Source organism: Alternaria novae-zelandiae (genome assembly GCF_023758075.1).
Source record: "Alternaria novae-zelandiae strain BMP 2774 chromosome Unknown scaffold_1, whole genome shotgun sequence".
In the NCBI taxonomy this organism is placed as follows: domain Eukaryota; kingdom Fungi; phylum Ascomycota; class Dothideomycetes; order Pleosporales; family Pleosporaceae; genus Alternaria; species Alternaria novae-zelandiae.
This window is the reverse complement of record NW_026056961.1, coordinates 3257550-3268599: the sequence shown is the minus strand read 5'-3', so window position 1 is coordinate 3268599 and position 11050 is coordinate 3257550.

The window sequence follows — 11050 nt, the reverse complement described above, 5'->3', positions numbered from 1 at the left end:
TTAAGCTTCTAATACTTAACTATCTTAGAGCTTTATAAATTCTAATAATTAACTAGATTAAAGCTTTAAGGTAACTAGTAACTTTAGTAATAATAACTTTTATAAGAATTATAAGTAATTAAAGTTATATACTAAGTATACCTACTTAGGTTATAAAAGCTCTTAGTTTAATAATCTTAATAATAAGAATATCTAAGAGACTATTAAGTCTATTTCTAAGAGTAGTATCTTTATTACTAATAATACTTTCTAGACTTAGAATTTAGGTCTTTAGTAATTTAACTATATTAAGAACTAAAGCGCTTAAAATTAAGAGAAGTAAGCATCTTTAAGTAATAGTTATAGTTATAGTTACTTTTATAAGAAGTCTAAAACTAAGACTTCTATATCTAAGACTTTTCTAAATTATCTATACTTAGCGTACACTAGTTATCTATATAAGTAAGTTAGAGTATTACTTAACTATAATACTTTTTAACTTTCTAAGTATAAGTGTTATATTTATTAGTAGCTTCTTAATAATATTTAAGAAGCTAATTATTTTAAGTAATCTTATTAGATTATATATTATTTATTCTATAACTTTTATAATTATTATTCTACTAATTAAGAACTATATAATTACTTTATAAGTATAGTTAATTACTTTAGTTCTAAAGTAAGTTTATACTTTTCTTCTCTTTAGCTTTTTTAATTCTTTACTAACTTAATAATAGCGCTAGAGTACTAAGAATACTTAAAAGTATTATAAGTAGCTTTACTAAAATCTCTATACTTATAAAAAGTAGAAAAAAGAAGCTAAAAGTAGTTCTAAGACTTTAGCTAAATTATTAGATAAAACTTCTAAGTTCTTAAGTAAGAAGAGCTTAAAGAGTACTCTACCTATAACTTTCTAAGACTTTAATTAATATAGTACTTATAGTAAGTCTATAATACTAAGTAAGAGAATAAAGAGAATTAATATAAGTAGTAGCTAAATAGCTCTATCTATACTTTCTACTTAGAGTTATTTACTTATAGCCTTTAATCTAATACTATAATACTTAGAATATTATTATTAGAGCTTATTCTAGTAGCTACTACTACTAACTTTCTAGCTATAGGCTTCTTAATTTAGAAATTAGCTACTATAGAATTAGTAGTAGAATTAGTATAGTTATTATTAGTCTTAGTAGCGTAATTATTAGTTTTAGCTACGTAATAATTATTCTTAGTATTATAATTCTTAGCTATATAGTTACTAGTCTAATAGCTCTATATCTAGTATTATAAGTAATAGATTCTATTACTATACTTAGCGTTAGCTAGCTAAGACTAAGTATATAGAGGCGCTACTACGTGCTAAGTATAATTAGATATAGCTTTAGATTTATATATAGACTTAAGCTACTAAAACTACTTATCTATAAGCTTAAGTTTAAAACTTTAAGAATAGCTAAAATAGTAAGCTAGCCTTTAATAAGAATAACTATAAGAGTTATAATTAAAGAGATTAGCGCTATAGTAGTTAGTAAGTAGATAGCTATATAAGTTAGTCTAGTAGAAAAGTTTAGTAATTTATCTACTTTATACTTATATTAATTATTAGTAATTACTTCTTTATAACTAGGCGCTAGTTAAAGTAACTAAGATCTAGCTTAGGTATAATTAATTTTTATAGTAGTAGTCTAAATAAAAATCTCTCTACTTTATCTACTTTTTAAGAATTAAATATTATAAATTTTATAAGTTAAGTAGCTATTTAAACTTCTTAAACTATTATTAAGTAAGTAATTTAGTTAATCTATCTATAAGTATAATTATAGTCTTTAAATACTTAACTTTAAATAATTCTTTAGTATATTTCTACTATAGCTATATATTCTAGATATTAATATACCTAAGCTAAGTATTAATATACTTATTCTTCTTAATAACTAGCCTAATTATTTACTAATTATTATACTAAACTATCTAAAGTTTTCTAAAATTAAGCGCTAGCTTTTTAAGAAAGCGCCTAAGTACTATAGCTTTCTTAGTAGTATACTTAAAAGTAAGTAGCTCTACTTTTATAGTAGAAGTAGTAAGTATACTCTACTTTATAGCTTTCTAAAAAATTATACTTTTATATAATATAGTAATATAGCTATAAAATAATTATTAAGTTTCTAGATTATTAGTAAAGAATACGTCTCTAGTAATTATTAGATTAGAAATATTATAGTTACTATACTAGATTATATTATAGTAAGTATAATAAAAATATATAATTACTTACTTTATAGCTTTCTTATACTTATTACTTAGGTTTATAAAAAAGTATAAAAGCTTTAAGATAGTATATACTATATCTAGTTAGAGTATAATTACTATATAAAGTATAGAGCTAACTATTTTTTAGTATCTCTTAATCTTAGGCTTAGTTACTTCTCTAGTATTCTTAATTAGCTTTTTTAATAGCAAAAGCGTTAGAAAGAAAGATTTATCTCTAAGCTTAAACTTCTTAAGTATCTTATCTATATATATATTATAAATAAGTATAATTATCTTTAAATATTAGTCTCTAATTATATAAATACTAAGAAACTACTCTATATTTCTCTAATTTTAAATCTTATACTTACTAGAGATCTTAGCTTATATAGCTATTACGCGTTACTCTATACTTTTATAATAAAGTAATAGAATATTATTAATATAAAAGAGAATAAGAATTTTATATTCTTAATTAAAGAAAAGATAAAGCTCTTCTTAAGAAGCTATTATACTAATAGCTCTTAGCGTTTCTAAGAACTTCTTATACTATAATAGTAGAGAGTTTTATAATCTATAAAGCGCGTAGTTAAGCTATATATATAATTCTAGCTTTCTAAAGCTATCTAGTATCTTATAGATTACTAGGTTCTCTACTATAATTTTTATATTAAGAAACGCTTTTATAATATTAAACTATTTAATCTCTAGATTACTCTAGGTAGTAATTACTATTATAGCGTAGAAGAACTTTATAGTAAGTATTACTATATAAGTTATATTAATTAAGTTCTTCTTCTAGAGATTACTATAAACTATAATTTAAGCTTTATATTTAAGAAAATAGCTATTCTAATTATACTTATAAGTCTATACCTATTTTAATAAAAGTAGCTAATCTTAAGCTTTTAACTTATAAATTTCTATCTAAGTTCTTTTCTTACTTAGCTAATTAATCTCTCTCTTAGAGGCATCTTTAAAGAGCGTACGTATTAGATACTAAATTAGTTATTTCTATAATTTAGGTAGCTCTTAGAGATTATTATAGTATTAGTAAGTAGCCTTTAGCTTATACTTACTAAGCGTAGTAGCTATAATAATAGAGTTTATAGTTTTATAGCTAGCTTAATTATTCTAGTCTTTTTAAAAACTAAAGAAGTAAATTTTATAAAAGTTAATCTAGGCTTACTTATTAACTAAGCCTATAATTACTATATTTACGCTATCTACGCTATTACCTTCTAGTTAATTACTAGGCTAAGTAGGCTATTTACTCTTACCTTTTAAACATTTTAATAGTTAATAGATATTTATAGAAAGAGAGCGCTTAAACTCTTTATTTATAACTCTTCTACTATAGTATATTCTAGAGAATTTAGCTATTAGCTAATTTTATAGCTACGTTAATTATTAAGAGAAGACTACTAATTTAGATAGCTTACTTCTTAGTCTCTTTAGTACTTACTCTAGTTAAGCTAGTTTCTTATCTATTTTTATAGAACTAGAGTCTATTATAATAAGCTTAATAAATAGAGTTAAATCTTCTAATCTATATATAGAAAGCTTTCTACCTCTAAGCTCTAATAGATTAGCTCTCTTAGGTATATATACTACTCTTTAACTATTAGAAACTTTATAATTACTTTAATTATCTATCTCTAAAATCTTACACTTAGGTATAAGTTTTAAAGTAGTAAGCCTAGTAGAAAGCTACTAATTATTAGAAATTTCTAATAGAATACTAGCTTTATACTCTATTTCTATTAAATTAATAGAGCTTTAATTATAGTTTATATTACTTCTAAGATCTTACTTAGTAGTTAATAGCTTTACTATACTTACTATTTAATTAATAAAAAAAATATTAAACTTTTCTATAGTATTAATAAGCTTACTATTATTAAGTATTTTAATCTACTTAAGTACTTAATCTCTAGTTAGCTTCTCTTTACGCTTATCTTAATAAAACTTCTACTTATTAAAGGTAATATTATAAGTTATAATTATCTAATTAATTACTAGTACTTATATATAATATATATTAAAAGCTTAATAGCTAATAAGATATTCTATATAGCTATAAGGCTTAACTTTAAAGTTTTAATAGTACTTTCTAGCTACGCAATTACTATTAAGTAGATACACTTAATAGCTATAAGTATAGATTCTACTCTAATTTAGGTAAAGATTAGTAGTCTAGTGCCTAATCTTAGGTAGCTAATAATATTAGAAATACTTTCTAAACTATTTATATAATATCTAATCTAGAGATTAATAGCTATAAAGCTATAATAAACTTATTTTATAAAGTTAAGCTACTATATTTATAATTACTAGCTAGAGTTTAGCTAGAAGATTAGTACTTATACGTATTTTAATTAACTTAGTAATAAGCTCTTAGCTAGCTCTTTCTACTAAGCTATTAGGCTTATAGGTATATAGTAGAGGCGTTATAATTATAATTTTCTTTTTTTTAGCCTATTTCTTATATCTTAAGTACTCTCTCTAAGGTATTATTATAGTATTATTATTCTAATAGATTTCTATAACCTTCTACTAATAGTAGTACTTAACTATAGCTATAAAGCTTATAATAACTTTTATTATAGAGTCTAGCGTCTTGTTTTTTAAGTTATAATTATATAGCTTATCTAAATAATTCTTCTTAATAATTTAAGCTTATTTATTAAGTATATAGCTTATAGAAAAGTTAAATAGGTTCTATAATACTTTAAAAAAGAGATATAGTAATAGTTTATAAGAATAATAAGAGATTCTTTAAAATATATAGGCTATAGTATAATTATTATACTTACTATAACGTATATCTATAATCTTTATATTCTAGATAGCTTTAATAAGAGCTTTAAAAGCTTATTTACCTAAGTAGCTAGATCTTTAGTGCTAAAGATTAGCGTTGCTAGTACGTAATTATAGAACTTATAAGTAGATAATAGTATTTATAATAATAGAATTAGAAGAATAGATAGAAGAGTTATATTTAATAAATAAAAGGTTAAATCTACACTTAAGAGTTATAAGAATAATAAACGCCTTTAGCGTACTTATTTTAATTATATAATTATAGTTTATATACTATATACTACTATTTCTAAGAAGCTTTTCTAAAATAATATTAATATAGAAACTAAAGATAATCTTAACGCTAGTAAGTATAAGATTAGCTTTTCTAGATTCTTTAAAGGTACTAAAAATAAAACAAAGTATATAATTACTAATACTAATTACTAAAAGAATCTAGCTACTTACCTTAACTATTTCTTTATTAGTCTTAATAAAGAAATTAGACTTAATTAAAGCTTTATTATTAACTAAGTAGACTATAGCTCTACTATTAAGAATTATACTAGCTAAAAGTGTATAAGACTTAAAGCGTATACTAAAGATAGAAGGCCTAAACTTAGTAATTAGCTTTTTTAGGTAAATAATTATTAAAACTATATTACTTAGATACTTAGAAGCTAGAGCGCTTATCTTCTAGCTAAATTACTTAACCTCTTTATATAAGCTACTTTACTTCTCTTTATAATAGTACTTATATATCTTTTACTTATTTTAAGCTAAGAGTTCTATTAGTAAAATACTTAGTAGTTTAGATCTAGTAATTATAGTCTATAATTAGTAATATAAGATAGGCTTTTACTTATACTTTACGTTAGGTTTATAGAAGTAAGACTTAGGTAGTAAGCTTAACTACTTCTTACTTAACTTAGTAGAAGTAGAGATTTAACTTATAACTATATTAAAGATTATATTAGCTTTTCTTTTTCTAGTAGTAATTAATATTTTCTAAAGAATAATACTAAATACTTTACTAAGATTACTAAGGCTTAATGTATTTTTTCTAAAGGCTATAGTAAATAATTAATTATATTACTACTAGTAGGTCTACTTAGAATTAAACTTCTTAATTATAGTAAGAAAGTTAGTAATTATAAGAGATTTTTTAACCTTTAAGAGCTTAAAGATTTTTACTTTTTAGTAAATTATTAGCTAGTTATTAAACTACTTCTTAGTAGTTTCTTTTTAAGTTTTCTTAAGATAAGCGTAATACTTTATATAAACTATATATTACGTAGTTTAATTAGTAGAAGTAAGTATAGTCTTAAAAGTCTTTATAAGAGACTAGACTATTCTTTTATTATTACTTATAGTTATAAGTAATAAGTAATTAGACATAATAGTACGTATAATCTAGTTTTTAATATTATTAATTTTCTTACTTTTTTTTAACTACTACTTAAACTTATAGTTCTAGTAGGCTATAAGCGTAGAGCTATTTTTAGTCTTATAGTTATAATTTTATAAAAAAGTATTATACTTATAGATAGCTTTATTATACTTATTCTTTTAATTCTTAGTTAGCTTTATAGAGAAAGAAGCTAAAGCTATAGGCTCTAGAACTAGAAAGTTAGAGAACTTAAGCTTCTAAGTATCTATATATTTAATATCTAAAAAATTAGAATTAATTTCTTTCTAGATACTCTTCTTATTATAGTATTGCTTAAAAAGTGTAAACTAAATATTCTAGTTAGATTACTTCTTAAGAAGTATATCTATAGCTATAATAGCTATATTATAATTACTTATATTTATAGAGTTAGAGTATAGAATTATTATAAAGATATAAAGAATAATAAAAAAGTAAATAGTAAGTAAGTAATTATATAGAAGAAGTTCTAATTATAGAACGTTTAGAGAAAGTAGAGTAGAAATAAGATTAATTAATCTATCTTCTAGTAAGCTTTAATATATAGTAGAAATTAGTTTTATAATTAAGTAGCTAAGCTTATAACTATTAGAGCTAGAGATAATTAATAATTAGAGATAATTAAGTATATTATAATAAATTATAAATAAAAGAAAGTTAGAATAAGATCTCTAGCTATATACCTAAGAGCTAAGCAATTACGTGTCTATAATTAAGTAATTATAACTACTCTTTAACTTTAATATATATTCTTAAAGTTATCTTTATATATTTATACTTAGAGGTATAAAGTATTAAAAGTTATATTAGTATTAGTAATACTAACTTTATAAGAGACTAAGTTTATTAAAAGTACTAAGTAACTATTATTTAAGCTAAGTATTAAAGAGTTAGAAGTATCTACTTAAGTAGTAAGTATAAAGAGAAAAGTAGAGCTTAATATCTTTAAAGTAATATTAGTATTAGTATTAAGCTTAGAAGTTATACTTTAGTATTTAGCTATATATTTAGCTAGATATTTAGCCTAGGTATTTAGATCTCTTAGAGATATAAGAAGTTCTTTAAAATATTAGATAGAAAATAAAAAAAAAGAAGAAAAGTATTCTCTATATATAAAGCTTTTTATAATTCTTTCTAGACTACTATTCTCTATACTATAGTTTACTTATATAAATATCTTTTTATATTTTATAGTAGTATAGTACTATAATTTAATATTACTCTTTAGACTTAAAGTTTACTTATATAGCGCTTCTACTTACCTAGCTTTATAGCTAAAAGAAAGGCTTTATTATACTATACTCTAACTTCTACTTTAACTTTTACTTTAACTTTTACTTTTTCTACTAAAGTTTCTACTAAAAGCTTTCTTTTAAAAAGATTCTACGTTAACTTTTAAGAATATTTTAATATTTCTATAGCTTTATAGCTTATCTATTACTACTTCTAAGTCTACTCTTAAGTATATAAAAGAAGCCTTTATTACTATTACCTTCTTTAAGTATATTATTATTATTATTAAAGTACTATATTTATAGTAAATATTAGAAAGAGAGAGTTTTATTAAATTTTATAGTTATATATAGTAAGTATATAGTATTTAGAAAATAGACTTATAATAAAATTACTATATAGAGTTACTAACTACGTTTTGTTACTCTACTTTATATTAATACTTTACTATAATAAAGCTTAATATACTATTTAGAGTATACTTTATTTTTTATATAAACTACTTAAAGCTTAACTTATAGAATCTACTACTTAGTTAAGTAGTAAATAATATATAGCTAAAAGCGCTAATAGAAGTAGTAGAAAAAAAACTATAAGCTATATACTATATAAATAAGATAATTAGTAAAAAATAAAAAAAAGTAAAATATAAAATAAAACTATAATACCTTATAAAATAAACTAGATACTATAAGCTTTTATAGAAACTAGCTATAGCTATAAGTAAAAAAAGTTCTTTAATAAATTAGAAGGTCTTCTTAGTATATACTAAAAAAATAAATAAGTTTCTCTTAGTAGATTTTAGAAGAAAAAACTCTAAAGAATTACGCTACTAAAGATAGTATAACTAGAAATTATTATTAGTAAAAGTAAAGAAGTATATATTTTTAGTAAAAAAAATAAAGTACTAGAAAAAAAAAGTAATATTATAAAAGTAAAAGTATAAAAATTAGAAAAAAGTAAGAATTTATTTATTATTTAAAAGAAAAGAGTATTATAATAAAATAAAACTCTAGAAAAGAATAAAATATACTAAAATAGCTAATATAGAAATTAAATCTAATAAACTAAACTAAAGATACTAATAGTAATAATACTTTAATTACTAGACTTAATTTTATTTAAGCTTTAGATAAGGTTAATTAAAGCTTTTATTCTTATTACACGCTATTTAAGTAGCGCTTTTCTAAGTGTTATTATAATTTTTTTTTAAAGTCTAGTACTTCTAAAAAGTAGTATAGAATCTTTTTTAAGCTAGAGTATTAGTAAATATAAAGCTATTATAGTACTTATTCTTAAAGCTTTTAATCTTAAATAGATAATTACTTAGCATTATTATTATAATATACTTAGAAGTATAAATAACTTTTTAGAGAAACTTAGTATTAAATATAGAGTAAAAAGTAATTATATAAAGCTAGATACTAAATATATTAGCTAAGAACTTAAAGGTAAAAAGCTATATAGAAGTTAGTATAATAAGTAAATAAAAGAAATAAGTAACTTACTAAGAATAATATAAGCTATACGTTACTCTTATATAAAGTCTAAATAGATATTATAATAGAAATAAGCTTAAAAAAAAAGCTCTTAGTTATAACTAAAAAGAGCTTATTAATATAGCTTTACTTAGAACTTTTAAGTAGCTTTTTTTAAAACTTTTAAAAGAAAAGTAAAAGTATATTCTAGATAGACTAGAGTTAGAAGTATAAATTTATAAACTTATAATAAATAAGTTAATAAAACTAACTAATAGTATTTCTAAACTCTAGAAGTACTTTAAAAATTTAGTAATAATTAAGAAAAGAAAAAGAAAAAAAGACTTATAGCTATATATTAGATATAGATTTCTTTATACTAGTTATAAGTTTTAGTATTAAACTTATTAAAAATATAATTATTATTTTTATACTTTTTAATAAAGAGTAAAATATAGTAAAGATAGTTTTTAGAGACTATAAGCTACTTACTAATATTCTTCTAATTACTTATAGAATTAATTAGCCTTAGCTTATTAATAGAAAATTTAGAGCGCTTATACTTAAACTACTTAAAAAGCTTTTATATAAGTTAGTAAAGCTTATAAAAAACTTAATAAGTAAAGAAAGACTTACTAATAAACTAAAAGAAATATTACTTATCTTACTAGTATTATATTACTAACTATAAGTACTAGAAGTAAAAAAAATATTTATTTTAGAAAAAGCTATAGCATAAGTAAAGTAAGTAGAGAAAGAAAAAATAAAAATAGTAAAGTATAAAAAATAGAAGTAAAAAGTATTATAAGAAAAGTTACTAATCTTTTATATAATAAAGCAAAAGAGTAGTTATAATAGTTAGATTACTATTATAGTATAGCTTACTTAATCTTTTCTAGCTAAAGCGCTAGTACGTAGTACTTAGATATAAGATTTTATAGTATTTATACTTAGAAAATTATATAAATATAAGCTTTATAACTATAGAATAATAGTTTTAAAGAAGAAATAAGCTATTATAATAAGCTATATCTAAAATAGTTCTTAGTTAAAAACCTTAGAAACTTAGTCTAGTTTTAGCTAAGATTAAAAAGCTTTTCTAAAGTATATAGCTATCTAGAAAGCTTTTCTTTTTAAGTCTATTAAATTTATTTACTATTTTCTAGTATCTACTCTTAGAGTTAGCCTTTTATGTAGAGTATATAGAGTTAATTACTTATAGATCTTTTTTCTACTACTATATAAGCGTTATACTTAATAAAGTAGCTATTCTAATTAACTTTATATATAAATACCTACTTTAGTAGAAGTAAATACTTTTATACTAAAAAGCGCTTAATTCTTTTCTAAGTATTTACTTAATAAAGTATATTAGTCTCTTTATTATAAGCTTTATAAAAGAGCTTTTTATATAAATAGTTACTAAGATTTTTATACTTCTTTAGAAGTAGTAGTAGTTAATTATAGTATATATATTTAGATAGCTTATACTTTTATAGAAGTAGACTACTTAAAATTATAGCTACTATAATTAAGTAAATAGTTATTAACTTTTTTTAGTCTTCTTCTACTTTATTTAAGTAATTACAAAGACTATTTAGAGAATTATTTTCTTATATACTATTTTATAAATTATATAGTATATAAACTTCTAGTTTTTCTACTTTTAAGCTTTTATATTACTTTTTAATTCTAGAGCTTAAAAAAATTAGTTCTTTATTATTATATCTCTAGTGTATTAGTTATAAAGTAAGAATTAGTTCTATATTATCTTATTCTAAAGAAGTTCTAAATCTAAAGTATATTTAAAAATATAGTATACTTAAAAATGCTTTATTTTAATAAGTACTATATACTTTATTTTAATAAAAGCTTT